Source organism: Podarcis liolepis, assembly GCF_965112155.1.
Source record: "Podarcis liolepis genome assembly, chromosome: 2".
Taxonomy (NCBI): Eukaryota; Metazoa; Chordata; class Lepidosauria; order Squamata; family Lacertidae; genus Podarcis; species Podarcis liolepis.
The window spans coordinates 79,256,971-79,271,490 of record NC_139555.1 but is presented as its reverse complement, the minus strand read 5'-3'; the positions used below and the strand labels follow the sequence as shown (position 1 = coordinate 79,271,490).

The 14,520-nt window shown below is 44.6% G+C and overlaps 1 long non-coding RNA gene across 1 annotated transcript; it reads right to left on the bottom strand.

The window, feature by feature from the left end:
• Positions 1–6,620: 6,620 nt before the first annotated feature.
• Positions 6,621–9,560, bottom strand: LOC310699201. The gene is made up of 2 exons (XR_014521994.1): positions 9,268–9,560; positions 6,621–8,346 (listed from the first exon to the last, which is right to left on the bottom strand). It is a non-coding gene; the product is annotated as an uncharacterized lncRNA (long non-coding RNA).
• Between the last annotated feature and the right edge of the window lie 4,960 nt (positions 9,561–14,520).

Sequence of the window (14,520 nt, the reverse complement as noted above, 5' to 3'; positions counted from 1 at the left end):
TGTCCATAAGACTTTACACAAAGCAAGAGAACGGGCCCCTGCCCCTGGGAGCTTACAATCTAAAATTCAGCATGGTGAAAGGGAGGTGGGAGTGGAGGCAGGAGTGAATGAGGATGAATATGCAGAACTGAACATTGTACTTCAGGTGAGGTTTGATGCTCCCCTAGTCAGCATCTGGAGTGCTGTGTGCAGGTTTGAGCACCACATTTTCAGGAGGATACAAACCAGGTGTGGGCTAGGTGCTTAAGTCCCAAAGGAGCAGAAAATACCATTTATGTACATGACCACGGCTGCACGGATGTTACTGGCCCAGAGATAGAAAGAAGGTAAAGTTCCCACCAGAGAAGAATGGCAGATGAAGTTAACGGACTTTGCTGAAATGGTGAAAATGACCGGAAGAGTCAGAAATCAGGAAGACCAAAATTATAATAAGGAATGGGAAAAAATTATAACTTATCTTAAATACCATTGTAAACAGTTAAAATCATTTGTAGGATTGGAATATCACTTGTAGTTTAAGGTTGAATTCTGGACATAATGGAAGATGTAAAGGATTTGGATTATCATTCGTAGGATTGGAATATCACTTGTAGTTTAAGGTTGAACAAAATCAGGTGTGGGTAATCTGTCTGCCAGCATGTGGTCCATAACAGAGTACCTCCAAGCAAAGACAGCCCTGGGGGGGGGGGGTAGGTGGGAAGATTCTCCACTCCTGACATAGACAAATTGGAACAGACAACAGAGTTGGCCAGCAGTGTGGAAAGCACGTTCTGTTAGGAAAGGTAGAAGGAACCAGGTGTCTTTAGCCTGGAGAAAGAAAAGACTCAGGGAGGAAATGAAAACAGCACACTTCAAATTCCTGAAGGACTGTTATCTGGAAGATGACAAAGACTTCTTATCTGGTGCTCCAGACAGCAGGATTAGATTGAATGGGGTTAAATTACAAGAGGGTGGATTTTGGTTGAACATTAGCTGTCTTGACCATAGGAGCATTTGGAACCGGATGCCTCAAGGGGTTTTCAGGAAGAACTTGGACAGCTCTCTCTTGTAGATGCTCTGCATCTGGGTTTTCTGCACTGAGCAGGGAGTTGGGCTACCTGGCCTCTCCAACCCTATGGCCCTGTTGTTGTTTTTCAGTTACAGGTTACACTACAGCTAGCCAAGCATTCATGCAAAGTAAGGCTTAAGCTACCAGCATGAGTTTGACCAAAGTGCGGGAGGCAGTGGAAGACAGGAGTGCCTGGCATGCTCTGGTCCATGGGGTCATGAAGAGTTGGACACGACTAAACGACTAAACAACAACAAGGCTTATGCAAATGAAACCCAAAGTGGAGCAGAGCTGCGTCCTGTTAAGGAAATATATTTGAAAGCCATGTTCTTCCCACTCTTGGAAAAAAGACAGCTTGTAAGCCAATACCCATCTTCAGCTGACTTTACCCAAAAAAAGACTGTCTCCTGTGCTTCGTCTGTTGGTAATCACCGCTTTATTAAATAAGGCAGTGGTTTTAAGCAGAGCTTGAATAGCATGTGAATGTGAATCCTCTGACGGCAGAGCTCTGAGATGAAGGGAAATGTGGGAAGGAAGCCAAATAGAGTGACCCATAATTTGTCACCTAGAGGGCTTTACAGGTGATGCCCAACAGCCAAGCATTAGGCTCTGCGTTCACATAAGGGAGGATTTCGGGACAATTGCAATGATACACACTTACTACTGCCTTTGCCCCATTGGCTCACCAAGAGAGGAGAGGAGCCTGTGATGAAACTGTGAGAGTTACTTGAGAGAAATAATATTGGTAACAAAATTCCCTTAGGGGGAAGGCCGCAGCTCAGCAGAAGACCTTCCTCCTGGCACGCAGATGGTCCAAGGTCAGATAGGGCTAGGAGAGACGCTAGTCTGAAATCTTGGACAGCTGCTGGCAGTTAGTGTAGGCAATACTGAGTTTGATGGACTAATGGTCTGACTCAGTACGAAGCAGTTGCTACAAAGAGCAAACTGCACAACACCCACTCAAACAATCCAGCTATCAATCACTCTGAATAAGCGGCACATCTCACCAGATTTTGAAAAATGCCCAGTAGCTCCCATTATTACCTTTTCTTGACAGCATTTCTGATGACCTTAGCCCTCCAGTATGTTGTCATTGGATAAACAGGCCCCAGCCATTGCTGGGCTCATAAGCAAAATGTGCATGCAATTATGAAAGACCAGAGATGTAAGAGTTTCCACATTTGAGTAATATTATATCCTCTTTCCCATGCTGTCAAGGCTATTTTTAAAAAACAACAACTATAAAATGTTACATTGTCATACAAATTTCACTCTTGTTCCTCTGATCAACATTTCTTTTGCCATGGTGCCCCCCCCTTAATTGTACAAGGCCACTGTAAAACTCTAATCTGAAGGAAATGATTGCTATCAGATGGAATTTTCCTGGGCGTAAAGGATTAAAAGCAGTTTGATTTTTTGGGGAGGGGGGATCAATTTTTGTAAGTTGAGGCATTTGAGATGCATTCTGTTTACAAAGCAACACAACCAAAGGTCAAATGAGAGTGCAGTATTTATCTCCTGCTAATCAGTAGTTTTATGGTGCAGCATTAAATGTTAAGTGTTGCAACTGGCTGTGCACATAATACAGAAGAAACAGCACAAAGAAAAAGGAAAGGAAAGAAAGCACACAGTGCTATCATGTCTGATGGGGGCAGAACGGCAAGACTGAAAACATTTGTTCTAGCATGTTACAGACTGCACAATGGGAGAGGGACAAAATAAACTGTCAGCAATTTGTAATAGCAAAAACCTCAGCCCTGCAATGAATTGCATTTTAACAAATAGGTGAGGTGAAATGGGGGCAGCCAGTCACTCAGATTTCTTGACCCCTGTGGTTATTTGAAGGAAAGGTACTTTCCAGACACAAATAGTAACTCAGTTGTAATGCCAAATTAAAATACAGCTGCAGTTCTATGCTTATTTGAAAGTAAACTCGATAAAGTCACCAGGATGCCATCCAGAGAAAGTATGTTTAGGATCATAGACCTGTAGAGTTGGGACCATGAGGGTCATCCAGTCCAACCCCCTGAAATGCAGAAATCATTTGCCCAACATGGAGCTCAAGCTCACGACCCTGAGGTTAAGAGGTTCCTGCTCTACCAACTGAGCTATCCTCCATCTGGATGGAAGGGCTAATGTGAAACATATGATTATTTCTCTTGCAGAACCAACCTGGATCCACTACTCCCTGAAACATAGTTTGTCCTCTGCTTCCCTCTGCTACATTTTTCTGGTACCACCACCCAACTAAATGGTGATTGAATCTGATGTTGTAATGCCCTTGGGGGGGGGGATTGATGCAACAACAATGGCACCTAATTCCCCTTTTCTTGTTGTGTTCTTCTGCAGCGTTGTGGGTGGGGTGTCCCGCCATCACTGCCTGCCCTCTTGCCCATCTACTGCAGTGAGGGCACAACATTCATCAACAGCAGGCGGGAGAGATATGTGGTTCCTGTCCCACAAGCAACATTACTCCATGTAATGTCCCATTAATCCAAACTGTTTGAAGAAATGGATGCAGTCTCCAGTTCAGTAAGTGAGGATCCTCTACACCTAACAGCTGGAAATAGTTAATACAGTTGATGTTTAGCACACCTGAGTCTGGGGTGGAATCTACACACATATTAAAAACGTTGTGAAAATGTTTTTTAAAAAAAATAATAAAAGTTTTGAAAAATATATTTAATATGCCATAGCTCACAATCGCCATCCAGTGTCACATTTGTATACTGCACTTTACAACACATTTAAAATGTTTAATTTGCAGCTGTATAGCTGAGTCCATATGCACACACACCCCTGCTAATCCTTTTAGATTTTGATGTTGAATATACAGAAGACATTTGCCATCAATATTTGATACCCTGCAATATCCAGTAGCAATATTAGCAATCTGTAATGAGAATGAGAAGTAATTTAACATGATGTATATAGAAACATCAGATTTGTCATATGGTAATATATGTGAACCCGATCATCAGTGTGCTAAAAGAGCTGGAGGTAAATAAAATGGCATAATCAATATTTATGTCCCTGAAAGCATTGTTTTGCAAGATGCTACCTTGAGTGGTATTTTATTATTGGAGACAGCTGTGCACATGGCAGATAAGGATGCAGGACTGACATTTAAAAGTGAAACTACCTAGTTTGCAGTTTCCAAAACAAGATGTGGAATGAAACACCATCATCCATTAAAATTCACATTTCTCTGAAATTTGTAATGCAGTTCTCCAAAATTTTATTACAAAAAATGCATGCATAAAATGCATATATTAGTTCAAATAGTATACAAAAATGCATTTGATTTGGAAAATTGCAAAAAATGTGCATATTAGACAGAATTGCAAACAAAATATGTATACAATAAATGCTGGTGTGAATTTTTTTTAAAAAAAATGTGAACTGATATAGAAATGTGAGCTGCATTTAAGATTGGTCCCATCCAACTCTACAATTCTATGATTATTAAAATATAGCATAGTTTAAAAAATACAGTGGTACCTCGGGTTGCAGACGCTTCAGGTTACCGACTCTGCAAACCCAGAAATAGTACCTCGGGTTAAGAACTTTGCTTCAGGATGAGAACACAAATTGAGTGGTGGTGGCACAGTGGCAGCGGGAGGCTCCATTAGCTAAAGTGGTAACTCAGGTTAAGAACAGTTTCAGGTTAAGAACGGAACTCCAGAACTAATTAAGTTTTTAACCCAAAGTACCACTGTAGTGCTTGCTAGTTACAAAAAAACCCTGACTCCTTGCAGTTCCTCACTGACACCTCAGTGCAGTTTAACAGAGGTGATGTCCTTTCCACACATTACCGTGTGAGCCATTGAGCCTACATCAAAAACATAATGTGTGATGGCAACAAAAAAACTTGTTTCAAATGGGTGCCTTCCACAGAGAACTGTGATTGGCTCCCTGTAGACCATGTACTTAGTGGCAAATGTGCTTTGTGTGCAAAACAGTCCTAAATCATCTCACAGAGCTACCTAAAGCATCTACCACATTTACCATAAAACATCCGTAATAGTGAAGATTAGAACCATAGAATTGTTGAGTTGGGGGGTGTGACCCCGAGGGTTATTTCGTCCAACCCCCTGCAATGCAGGAATGTCAACACATGGTTCCCACCCCCACAAACCTATTTTGAAACCATACAGGACCCTCCTTAGCTTTGCAAGTGTGCTAGCAGTTTTATTGCTGTTGTTTACTGGTAAATTAATTTGGTTCAGTGCTGGCCATTTCTTCTGTACTTTATGACTTTTTAATTTTATGATGTTTTAATGATTTATTGTACATCAGCATAATGTATTTTAAATAAATAAATAAATAAAAAATCAACTGGTGGTTTATAAATGCCAGACACACATTTCTTAACCCATTTGTTGGAAATAATTTGTGGCTAGAAATGTTGCCCTGGGTTTTCCATTGTCCTTTCTGGCAGAAGTCTCAGGTTTAGGTTCCTATTGCTTCCTAGGGACAGATTCCAGTAGAGTAGCCCAGCCTGGTTCCTTAGGGGCAAATGGAACAAAAGCAAACTGGAGTTTGCTGGCTGATTTGCCCATTTCCTTTGGCTTGACTGGAAGCTCAGGTTGGTTAAATAAGCACCCCTTTTTGCAGGGCAAATGTCTAAGCAATGAGTTCAGTTGAAACACAGTATGGGATTCCATTTGTCAAATTATCTGTTTGATGTCAGGAAAAGGGGGTTATTGTGAAGTTTCAGAGTGCTGATCCTGCTGAGGTAATGGTTCTTAGGAGGTCAGCAGTCTCCCTTTCACTTCCTTAATCTCATCTGCTGATGCTTCATGGCCCATCTGCAGGTAGCTTGCCTAATACTTAGCATCTGTGAACCAACTTTCCAAGGAAATGGCTCGCCTGGATGGGGCGCACATGTCAAATGTCAGTTGAGAAGAGGCTGCTCATTAGGGAACAGGCAGCTTAAACCTGACACTGATACAAATGGTCAGATGTTAGTTACAGTTTGATTTTTCCAGCAGCCCTGGCTTGGAATTTCCGCTCACCTCTTTGTAATCATATTCCCTCTCTCAGAGGAACCAGGATCTGTAAATTAGGTCAAGCGAAGTCAGATACAAAGCCTGAGCAATAAGCTACCTTTCTTTTCAGGCCTTCACAGTTGGCAGGGAGATGAAATTTTCTGCTCTGGAGAAAAACTAAGCAAACCCTGAAAATCTGCTGTATGTTGAAAGGTAGGCAGACCCTAGCTCAGTGGCAGAGGATTTTGTCTGCACGTTTAGTCGGAATCTCCTTTCTTGCAACTTGAAGCCACGGGTTCGGGTCCTACCCTCCGGAGCAGGAGAAAACAAGTTGGCTTTGGTGAACAGGAGTCCACTTTACCAGATGCACAAAATGTCATTGTCAGATGGCAAAAATAAAAGAGTGGGGACCAATGGCAATGAAATTCAAGAAGCCCAGTCTGAGACAGCTTAACTCAATTAAAGATGACACTCCCCTCTCAATTCCATATACAGATCCCAGCTGGAATAGCAGTTGAATCTCACTTGCGTGGCGAGTTCCCGCCCCCCACCAAGATAAATAAACACACGAGACACCATAATTAAGGTTAATTGGGCGAATTAGGCCACAACTTTATTGAATTCAGGAATGAGAGGCATTGGCTTAGGCATTGGTCCTAACGACTATCCGGCTCCAGCCCATTTGCTGGAGACACGGTGAAGGGTTAACACTGATCGGGGGAGTCTCCCACCGAGGCACGTCGACTAGGAGCTCCCCCGGGTCACCGCTCTGGGGCGTGCCTTTGGCCCACACCTCCATAGGCTTCGGACAGGGCCACGCCCCCCGGAGTCCTTTAACGGACCACCCTTCGTTCACTGGGGGGAGGTGATGGCGTTCCTCCCCCCCCACATCCTCTTAACCCCTTCTTACCAATGCCTACCGCCAATGCCGAAGAGTTGTGACGAGTTGCTACGAGGTAGGCGAAAAACCAAAAGGCTGGAAATTGCCAATTGGGAAAAATTCCTACCATGCCCCTTGCGGTGACAGGCCGAAGCCCATAGCAAAGTCAGACCTACCTAAAGCCCAACTAAAGGGAGGGAGGGTGGGAAAACGTGGGGCTAGCCGGAGAAGAGAGGGCGAGCCCCCTCCGCTCCGGCCCTAAATAGGGCAGGCCACGCCCCCTCCAGCCAGCCGATTGGCTGGCCGGGAGGCGTGGCCGGATGGGATTCCCCTGCTCTCGCGGGGGCTGAGCCCAGCCCCCGCTCACGTGGGGAAGGGCGTGATGCCCGCAACCCCACCTCCTGGGGCAGGCCAGGAAGTGGCTTTGCGTGGCGAGTTCCCGCCCCCCACCAAGATAAATAAACACACGAGACACCATAATTAAGGTTAATTGGGCGAATTAGGCCACAACTTTATTGAATTCAGGAATGAGAGGCATTGGCTTAGGCATTGGTCCTAACGACTATCCGGCTCCAGCCCATTTGCTGGAGACACGGTGAAGGGTTAACACTGATCGGGGGAGTTTCCCACCGAGGCACGTCGACTAGGAGCTCCCCCGGGTCACCGCTCTGGGGCGTGCCTTTGGCCCACACCTCCATAGGCTTCGGACAGGGCCACGCCCCCCGGAGTCCTTTAACGGACCACCCTTCGTTCACTGGGGGGAGGTGATGGCGTTCCTCCCCCCCACACATCCTCTTAACCCCTTCTTACCAATGCCTACCGCCACCGAGCAATCGCTCACCGCCAATACTCTCATGCCTGAATCCACTCCCTTATCCCCTTAGCAATATCCTTCAGCCAAACATCGTTACCAGCATCCGAAAGATGCACGCCATCAAACCGGTAGAGGGCCTCAAGGTTGAAACGAATGCCCGGGTGTCCAATGACCAACCCCCCCAGGGCTGCCACTCTACGCACCACCGCCCGATCCAAGGCTTTCCTAGCCCTATTAATAGCTATCGGGCACCTGCAATCTCTCCAAACCCGCCTCTCCATCAGCGAGGCCCAAATAATTGTGACCTTCGGGTAAGCTGCCTTCAGCTCCTCGAAGTCGCTAAAAATGTGCCACTGCAAATCAACTGCCTTCCTGTAGGCTAGGTCGTTTTCCCCTAATTGTATCAGTAACGCATCTGGGGGGCCCTCCACTGCTGCCCTGGCCTTAAATGCTGGCAGCATCTCGGCCCAGCGCATTCCCCTCCGGGAGACCCAGGAAATGGTGATGTCAGGTGGAAAACCCAAGCGTGGCCCGAGACCGGAATTAATGGCGTGGACCCTGGCCCAATGCACAATACTGTGCCCGATAATCCAGACGCGCACCCCCATGTCACCTGCAGGAAATTGAGAGAAAAGGCCATGGTCAATCACCGTCACAAGTTCTTTCTCAAATAACGTTTGTACGCATCAGACTTCCAGCGACCTAAGTCCCTAATCCTTTCTGTTGTGAGGCCCAGGTGTAATGCCGTGGTGGCTGCTCCAATCCTGAAAGAGTGTGCTGCAAAATCTGCTGTGGGGATGCCGCATGCTGCTAGCGCTAAACGCATGACCCGAGTGAACTGGTGGCGCGTCAAAGGTAAACCATCTGCGTGGATCAATAGAGGCCCTGCCGAGCTGACCCTCAGGGATAAGAAGCGCCTCGTGTCTTTAACTGGACAAGGGCCAGGCATGCCGGTGGCCATCAGCTGAACCAGAGCCCCCCTCCCGTACTGGTCTGTTTTGGGGCTGCGTATCCGTATTACCAGGTCCTCCCGTGACAGGGTAACATCGCTTAAAAGCAAGCCCCGGGAAAAACCGTGTCGACCCGCTTCATAAACTACCTCACCCACGCGCAGAGCTCCAAAAAAGGCAATGGAGTACGCCGCTGAAAATAGGCGCGCCTCATACTTTGACCAGCATACTGCGCGCAACTTTTTATGGATTTGGGAAAGGATGTCAAATGATATTGGCCTTCTCCTATCGCAGTTTGGGGGCTGTAGCCTGCGCCAACCCTCTAACTTCCTTCGTATAACAAAATCGTCACAAGGATCTGTGGAAAATACCGCCTTGCAAAAGAATGAAATTGCCGCGGCTTGAAGGTTGAGGGTTCTAGGGGCGCGGCCCAAGCGTCTTAGGTGAACTAGGTAAGATAGCACCTCTGGCTTGACGGGAGGGGCATTGCTCTTGATGGCTCGGGTTTTGTTAAGGAATTTTAAAAATTCTGACCAAGCCCTCTTATACGATCTCAAAGTGGAAGGTGCCAATGAGGCCATTACTCCCTGAATCACTTCTGGCTCCCAGGCCTCTGGTCCCCATGCCTCTGGTCCCCGAGACTCCAAAGATGTTCCGGGAACGGCTGCGGCAGGAGCTCTGCATCCGGCGCCAACGAGCGGAAGCGGTCCATCTGAAAGCGAGACAGGGCATCCGCGATGTCATTATTTACACCAGGCACAAATTTTGCAGAGAAGTGGATGTTGAGCTCTAAACACCGGAGAACGAAAGAACGCAGGAGGACGCCTACCCTTGGTGACCTTGCTACCTGCCTGGAAAGTACTGCCACCATGGCCTGATTGTCGGTGTGGAAGCACACCCTATGGTTACTAAAGGTTCCTTCACAGTTGGCAGGGAGATGAAATTTTCTGCTCAGGAGAAAAACTAAGCAAACCCTGAAAATCTGCTGTATGTTGAAAGGTAGGCAGACCCTAGCTCAGTGGCAGAGGATTTTGTCTGCACGTTTAGTCGGAATCTCCTTTCTTGCAACTTGAAGCCACGGGTTCGGGTCCTACCCTCCGGAGCAGGAGAAAACAAGTTGGCTTTGGTGAACAGGAGTCCACTTTACCAGATGCACAAAATGTCATTGTCAGATGGCAAAAATAAAAGAGTGGGGACCAATGGCAATGAAATTCAAGAAGCCCAGTCTGAGACAGCTTAACTCAATTAAAGATGACACTCCCCTCTCAATTCCATATACAGATCCCAGCTGGAATAGCAGTTGAATCTCACTTCAAACTTGACAAGAAAGCACCATCCTCTTCTGCATCTCAAAGCAGAAAGTTAGCTTAGGTCAAGCACAGCACACACTGTTCTGTCCTCCCAACACCTCAGCACTGCCTCCCCTCCCAGGATCTGCTGCCTGAGTGATGGTAATGGTAGGGGTTGGACCATGTTGTGGTCCTTAAGAAAGAAAGAGAGAAAGAAAGAAAGAACAAGCCAATTCTGCTCCATGTGAGGCTAGTTAAGAAACTACAACACAGCACTATGATCATTCAGTCATTCTCCGCTGCCCTTAGTACATTGATGTCTAGCATTAATTTACTAGGCAAGTCTTTCCCAATCATTGTATCTTCACATTAAGCTCCAATTGACTTTTTTTAAAAACAAAACTTGTCATGTTGCTGTTAAAATCACAGGAACCCTCCCCAACCAATCCTGCTTCTCATCCCAGATGTGTGTGTGTGGCAGCTGGATATGGTGTAGGAAAAACACTTTGCGCATTTTAAGAAACATCCTCTAATCTTCTTTCTTTTAACTTCTGCCAGACTGAGGAGTACATGCACGATGCATTAATCCAATGTCTGCAGCTAGGTTGAAAGGAACCTTGTCATCACAGGGAGTAATAATGTGTTTAAAGACCAGTGCAAGGGAAGGCAGAAGAGCAGAAAGTTTGGCCACAGAAGGTATGGCGCTAGTTTCCGGAGAGCCCAGCAGAGGCTGGCTATTTGCATTGCTCTATCTTTTATTTTTAATTGTGTTATATTCAATTGCAAACCTTGTGGCAGAAATGCTGCATATAAACGCAATAAACAAACAAATACCAAGAAGAAAAGCAAGAGTGACGCGGCGCTAGGAGAATGCAGGAAATCATAGAATCCTGCCTGGCTGGTGCAGGCAGGCTATATAATGCATCATTCTGATCCAGTAGAACAGACACTTAATAATATGGGCAGAGGTGCCATCTTGGACTGAAGATTGGAGGGGTCCACAGGTGCACTGGGCACCTGTGACATCACAAGCGCGACGTGAGCACATTGTTCGGAAGAGGCCTTGCCCAGCACCACGCAGCTTCAATTCAGTTAAACTAAGCCCTTTCCAGCCCCAGGAGGAGCATGGGGAATGTTTGTGTGACACATCTGCACACTGTCATGGCACACAGTTTGGAAAGCTCTGGTGTAGACAGTATTGAGCTAGATGGACCAATGTTCTGATTCAGCATAAGGCAGCTTCCTATCTTCCTAGGTTGATTGTTCCAACTAGACTGAAGCTCAGCGGCATAATATTGAAAGTAAACCCTTTACAGAAATGGCATCAGTTGGGTTAAGTAAAGGAAACGGGTTCCTTTTCAAGCCACCTATTGCTGCAGAAAGAATAAGGAGGCATATTTTAAATGAAATGCAGTTGCAAAAATCTTCACCCCACTGCACTTGGTCCCCCTCCAAACTGAGAATAACTTTTGGGCTGGAACACACTTCACCAGCAACCTATATGGAAATTCATCCCCTGGTGCTGACATTTACGCCTAACCACATAAGGAAGTAGCATGGCTGTTACTCTTATGTTTCCTGGGTTGGATCCTACTTAAAAGCCAAGTGTGCAGAAACAGGTACCACTGCCTTGAACGCAATTCTCAGATTTCTGTAAAAGGGGATGCATGACCCTCACCAAAGAATAGTTTTTGAAGCAAGGCCTCCTTTGCAGCTGCCTGCAATTTTATTCCTACTATTTGGCCAGATAGTTCCTTGTAGGTCCACATCACAAGCATACATGGAAATTGGGGGCTAGGGCAGAGGAAAAGTGAGAGGCAGAGCACATTCCATTTTCTTTGTAATGGTACTAGAGAAGACAAAAAGCAGCCCCATGTTTTATTGCTCTGTTAAAAACACCACTGTGAAGATTCCAGTTACAGCAACGCAGCCTATTCATTCTTCAGCTCTTTGCTATTTTGCAGGGAGGTGGTAGGTTTTAAGAAAGGAACGATAGTCCCTTACAAATGGCTATTTGTTCATGAAGTTCTCATAGGTGGCCTCCTACATTGTGATTGATTGATTGATTGATTGATTGATTGATTGATTGATGGCTTGCTTTTCACATATATCTCAAGACAATCTACAGACAAAACCATAAAACAGCTCAAGTTGTTTTAAAAACAGTAATTTTTTTTTTTAAAAAAAAAGATAGAAAGCAACAGAAAATGAACACCTGTGGCAGGAGTGAGGAGCCTCAGGACCAGGGGACAAATGTGACCCACACACTCAGGACTTCCCATCTGGCCCTTGGACCAATGAACGGCATGGTGGGTGGTGAACGCTGTTTTTTAAGAGCTGCAACTTTGTATTTTCTGAATAATAAAATAGCCCATGTTGGAAGAATCCTTGGAACTGTAGTGGGGTTGTGGGGAGAGAAGCAGCATATGAGAAACTGAAGATACCAAGAAAAGAGGGCGGAGAATTAATCATGAAAGAAACACATTGCATGTTGACCTTCAACATGACCTTTACTAGGTAGCAAAGCGTGAAAAGGCAGCATTAATTTTAAAAGTTTAATAAACATGCTGCACGTAATTAGCACATTCCACAAGGAGCCACAACACTTGAACTTTATTACAAGTTAGATTGCAATTTAAAATGTAATAGAAGCAAGGTTTTCAATTTAATGTGTGCACAGAGCAGATCTTAATTGACTGCATTTATATTCTCCAATAAGGGCACTTCTAGCCACACACCTTTTGTGAATGACAGCAGGCATTTGATACCTGCACTCCAGGTGGGTACAGTGGTACCTTGGTTTTTGAACGCAATCCATGCCCGAAGACTGTTTGACTTCCGAAACGTTCAAAAACTGAGGCACAAAGGGCGGTCTGCAAATGCAATGGAGAAAATGGGGGGGGGCTTAGCGGAAGCCGTTCGACTTCCAAGGCACATTTGAAAACAGAAGCATTTACTTTGGGTTTTTGGCATTCGAAAACCAAAACGTTCGGCTTCCGAGATGTTCGAAAACTGAGGTACCACTGTATCAGTGATAGCAGCAGAGCAATTCTATGCATGAAAATGGAGAATAAAGTCATCTGCATTCAATGGGAAGTACTCCTTCATCAGATTTCCATGTTGGTGCATGCCTACACTAAACACCCTAACTGATTTCATACCAGTTTATCTGACATGGCCTCTTCTGCAAGAATCCTAAAGCTGCAATACTGTTGGAAATTATGCCAGAGATATCTCTCTCACAAAATTATAACTCCCAGAGTTATCGACAGGGAAGAACCAAGACAGATAAAGTGACAAAAATGTACCATGGAAACCCAGCTGAAATTCAAGCACTTTGGGTTAAACTTTGCGAGCAAATTTCAAGAATATCCAGTTTGGGTGTGTGGGTGTGTGTTTAAAAAGCGGAAATCTTGGCTTTATGTAGATTTTATAATGGAGCTATTCAGTTCCATTTCCTTTACAGAAACAGTCTTTTATTGTGAGTCACAATCTTTCTGCAATTTGAAATGATTCTGGTAGTTATTTTACTCAAATCAATTTAGTTTCATTACTTTGAGAATGTGCTCAAAGGCAGTAAGACATTCTCTCCCGCCAGATGCTTTACTTACAGGTGATTTACATGAGAAAAAAGTGCACGGAATAATCAACACTTACATTCTTAACTTTATTTGAAGACGTCTGCTCATTCATTTTTAGTTTTTTTCAATATATTTAGAAAGCTCATTTTGATTTTAGTATACGAACATATGAGTCTCATTAGCTTAATGATGTACTTAGTTATTCTTCATCAAAATGCTGTGCTGGCATATGAGTTTCTTTAACTTCAGCAAAAGGATAGATGAACTGCTTCAAAACATATACACACATATGCAAAACTACTGGATTTGTAATTGACATAAGAAATGACCTAAAAAAATTAGATACCAATAACCGGATCTATAATTTTGTCCTTGATAGTTATTTCTTTTTTGGACCAAGGAATTGAAACTTCAGCAATGGGATGGTTGAAAACCATTTTTAAAATATGCTGAGCCCAATCATCCGATAGTTCTACAATATTTTACAATCCATTCTCATCCCACCCACTCCCAGTAGCACCATGTGCTTGGCAGGTATAAACCTAGAACACAGAATGGCTCCCATTCAAGAACAATCTTGGCTGTGAATCCTAGAAGACCTGTTCCTTGCCCTGTTCCTTGCCCTGGCCTGGGAGAGTGGGGGGTACTACTGACTCTAGCTTTGGCTCTGACTCTCGTTTTTTGTATCTTCATTTTAGATCTTGTAATTTAGATCTTGAAAATTGTTCAGTGGTAGGGCCAGCCCTGCAGACAAGTATTGCGTATGTAATGTCAAAGGAAATGTATGTGAGTTTGTAGGGGTATAGACCTAGATAAAGTAATATGCACACAATGTCATTCCTTGCTCCAAAGCTGAAAAGTGCAATGCTAAAATTAACGGCTATCAAATATGACTCAGTAGCATACAGCATCTATATCTTATGATGGGGCAGTACAGGAAATAAGTCTATTAGTGGAGGAAGAGGAT